The sequence below is a fragment of the Lygodium microphyllum genome, chromosome 6, assembly GCF_053477565.2.
Source record: "Lygodium microphyllum isolate KBCC chromosome 6, Lygodium_microphyllum_v1.1.10, whole genome shotgun sequence".
Taxonomy (NCBI): Eukaryota; Viridiplantae; Streptophyta; class Polypodiopsida; order Schizaeales; family Lygodiaceae; genus Lygodium; species Lygodium microphyllum.
The window spans coordinates 103,790,506-103,795,259 of NC_141140.1; positions in this window are offsets into that span (position 1 = coordinate 103,790,506).

Sequence of the window (4,754 nt, forward strand, 5' to 3'; positions counted from 1 at the left end):
GAGAGAAAGGTATAATATTGGGAGCAAGCGACAGCGATGACAGCAGAGGGCATATTCCCCTCCTAATTATGGATGATGCAAAGGGGAAGAAGGCGTCAAGTGTCCCTCAAGGAAAATAGCCGTGGGCCGTAACCCAGTCAGGAAAATTCGTAAGACAGGGCCTCGTTTTTGTCCCACCGTAATCAAAAAGTCTACATTTTGTCCTACCCTTAAATCTTGTACTGTTGTTGTTAGACCCGTCTTCCATGCCTCTCCAACGCTCAAAAAATGCCCATGTTTAGTCTCATCCCACCTTTTCCTTTCAATCCTCCTTTAAAATTAGAATTTAGAGGTGAGAGAACTCAGAGGGGTCTCACACACTAAAATTGCCAAACCATGTCAAACAAGGCTTCTTCCTGTGTATTTTTCTGAAATTCGTTCGCGCACAAAATGCTATCCACCATCATGACTCGTAAACTGGAAATAATAGAATTTTAAAAATCAAAAAGTAGATCAAGCGCAAATAAATTTTTAGTGCACCGCGTCAAATGAGGCCATGAATCGCAAACTGTATCCCTTTCAGGTAACGTTTAGTCAAGTGGCCTCTTTTCCGCATTACATGGAAACTTTGCCTAATCATTGTGCGTGAACATGCAAACGATTCCAAAAACTCAGTAACTGGGCCTCGTGCGAAATCCCTCTAAAGATCTTAGTATAAAAACCTTCAAATATAGGTACTTTACCTCTTCAAATTTTTCATTGAAAGGTTTTTCACCTTTCAGGAACAAAAATTTTGAGCACTGGGCAGATCATCTCATGTGTTTTATTATCCCAAGTTGGTTTCACAATGCCTCCTCTCACATCCACTTCTATGTTCCATCTAAAACCACAAGATTACCACTTTCTTTTGGTCCTTTTGCTTCTAGTGAGAGAGCCATCTCATCCAACTCCCAACTAAATTGTTGATACTAATCAAACAGTTTGTTCAATGCACCTACCATGTATAGTTTCAATGTAGCTTCACTTCACTATTTAGCATGGCAAAAAGGCATTGTGAAAGTCTTCCTTCTTTCATTCAAAAATAGTGTATAAAGCTCTCTTTTATCACCATTCTGATTAGCGTAAAAGGACTCCTTCCCTTTTTCCCTCCTCTCTCATTCAACTTTCAAAAATTTCTAGGAACCACTACAAGCCTTTTGCAAATACTTTACTTTGTTTGCAATAAGCACAAAGCAAAAGATATAAACTCCCTTACATAAGTGGCTAAAAGGGCCAATAAAGTGACATTTAATTTAACAATTCCCCATTGGATCCTTTTTATCAAGGTGAATTACATATACTTTTTCAATATGTAAATTGTATATCTTATTAGTCCTAGTCATCAAACTTTAAACTCGAGCATACCATTTTTGGCAAATCTAGTGTTTTTAATTGTCCTTTTTATTGCATTGACCTTCTTATAAATAGATATTATATCTCATATGTTGTGGGCCAATGCATGAGTGCATTGTAAATTTTGAGTTTTTTAATGTATTTCCAAAAATATTAGGTGAGCATTATCTAAACTTGTTTAAACAAGCTAACACATTACTCAATGGGCTAATACTTAAGTATGATAATAACTCTTGAAACACTTAGATATTGAATGGCCAAACAAAGAGAACGATGATCTATTATATAAATTACAAGGTTTACTTCGAAGACACTTATGCAAAATTTTATCCTCCTATGATGGTGATTAGAATCCTCACAAACCTATCAAGGCTTTATTTCTCCTTGAAGGAACATTAATAAAATGTTAAGGATTTAGTTTTCTTATAAAATAAGGAGGAGATTGTAATTAGGATCATACATTCATTTAGATCCACATTATTTGATAAGTGTGACCGTTTGAGTACATGTATGTTGAGGCTACTCATTAATGGAGTGGGGAGGTAAAAGAAAGGTACATGAGCCCGTTATTGATAGTAGAGAAGCAAGATACAATGAATCACACACTATGCTTGAGTGCAAACAAACCGACTCACATATCAAAAACCAACTCAAATATCAAAAATGAGGCAACAACTAGCATCAAGGTCACTCCTCTAGTAAATCATTATGCATATTGAATGTGACTCTCTTAAGGAGGGTGACACACAAAACAAGATAAAGTCAAGCATGATACCCAACCTAGCATGGAATCACCAACATGTTAATGAGAGTCTACAAAAAGCAAGATAAGAATATAGGAATATATTTTTCACTCTCAAATCCTATGAATTTACATGTTTGTCATTTACTAACTTATCAAATGTATATAACAAAGCCTAAATTGTGTGTAGCATGTGCAATGGATATGCATTCTTCCAAAGTGTATACACACATAATGGATAATGCCTTCTTTCATAGTGTACACACACATATAGAATCCTCTATCACTCAAGCAAGAGTCTACAACTTTGAACGTGCATTCCTAAGAGTGAAGAGCATAAGGAGTAAAGCTTTGTCACAAAGATCGAGGATTTAAGCTCCTCCTGCAACTTTCATGCTTATTATCTGCATCTTGAAAGAGAGACTATTCTCATTGCCAAGCTCTACGTCTAAGACAAAGAGATGTTTTGACAATTTGAGGGCTTTCGTTGCTTGATTTGGATGCATTTGGCTAGCAATTAGTGACTAGAGACGAGCTAGAGACCAAGTCAAATGACTTAGATTTGAATGCTTGAAAGGAGATATTGATACATGGTTTTGATGTATACAAGCATTGGGCCTCCTTAAGCAAGAGGGTAGCTTGTTCCTCATAAGAAAGGGGCTAGCTTATGGTAAGCTTAGGACCTGGCCTACTTATGGATCTAAGCTAGGGTTTTAATGGAACATAGTTTTAACTAAAAATACTTGTAAGGAAATCAAGAAAATCTATGAAAACCATAGCCATTTCTCATTAAAATACAATCAAGAATGAAGCCATAGCCATAAAAACAAGAGAATACAATGGGATATGAGATGATCAATACACCATATGTAAGGTAACCATGAGTGTTCACCCTCAACGATGGGCAAGAATACACACCTCCTTGCAATAGTAGGAGAAGCCATGGAAGGATCTCTAGAAGCTCTAAAAAGGAAAAAGTATTATGAAAATGAACCAAAGATACAGTAATGTCACAACTCTCTCCTTTTATATTAAACCCTAATTTTCATGACTAAGGCTAATTCCTCCTAAAGCTAAAGGCAAGTTTTCATACATTACAAACCATCCTTGTCTCATGTAGTTTTTCCTCAAAACTGAACATATGGGAAAACATAATGGAAACTTCAAAGAAATAGCTTCAGAATATGTAGATTATCATCAAAGAAGCATTCATATGAATAGAACAAATATCTTTAAAGAAGGACACATGAAAGATTTGTAATGAATTTTCTAAAAACTGTATAAATAGGGCTTATCAAAATAAAAGAGCTATAACTTTGTGTAAAGAGCTCCAAATTATGCAAATGAAACATTATTGCGAAGTTGACAAAGAGAGAGGCCTCTCTTTAAAGTAGAAAAAATCCAAGTTTGAGTAAGTTATGGTATTTTGTTTTGGTGCAATAAAATTATATAGCAACCTATTCATTGCATGGAACCTCTAATAGCTTCATTATTTAAGGAATTCACTATGATTTTTAGAGATGACTGAATGCACCTAAATTATGGCATAAACACTACAAGGGAATGGGCAAATAGCAATGCCCGCTTTCAACTTAAAATGGAGGTGTCACTATTTGCGTCGCAATGGGCATCATTACTAATGTCACTAATTTTGATTAGCAATGCAAATAGTGACACCAATAGTGATGCCCATTGGGATGCAAAATAGCAATGACATTTTTTTTTAAAAAGGTACAAAAAATTGAGTGCGACATTTTAATAAACCTTTTGTCTTTGCGAGAGAGAGCGGGGGGGGAGAACTCATCACCATCTCTGCCACCCCGTTGTTGCCATACACGAAGAAGGCGGAGAGAGGTGCAAAGGAGAAGGGAAGGAAGCCATGAAGGTGAGGAAGAATGAGGGAGGTGTGAAGGGTTTCATCTTCGAGCCTTTGAGGTAAGCACATTGTCTCTCCTTTCTTTGTTTTATTGTTTTCTTCTTTTTTAAAAAAAATGTTTGTGGAGAGATGCATTGAGAGAGGGAGGGAGAGAAGTAGAGAGAAGAAGAGAGAGAGAAAAGGGAGAGAGAGGGAAGGAGAAAGAGAAAGAGGAAAAGGGAAACAAAGAGGGAGAGAGAGGGAGGGAAAGAGAGAAATAGAGAGATGAAGGAAGAGAGGAGGGTGAGAGAGAGAGAGAGAAACAATGAGGGAAAGAGAGGAGGGAGAGAGAAACAAAGAGAGGGAAAGAGAGAGAGAGGGGGGAGAGAGGGAGGGAGGGAGGAGAGAGAAAATAAGAGAGAGGAGTGGGGAGAGAGATAGAGGAAGGAGATAAAAATAGAGAGGGAGAGAGAAGGAAGGGAAAGAGAGGAGAGAGGGAGAGAGAGAAATGTGTATGTGTATGCATATATGTATATATAGAGGGAGGGAGAGAGGGAGTAAGTGAGGGAGCGATGAATTGAGAAAGAGAAGTATATTGTATGCCGTAACATAGACGAAATGGACAATGATGATGGCCGCAACATTCAAGATTGGGAGACATATCTCAATCGGCGTGTCCTATGCCCTTGCATTCATTGCAAGCTTTAATTCGACAAAAACATTGCTTGTCTATAGACATGGGGGATTCACTAGTAGTAATAAGGAGACGTCACCTGCGTGCAAGAA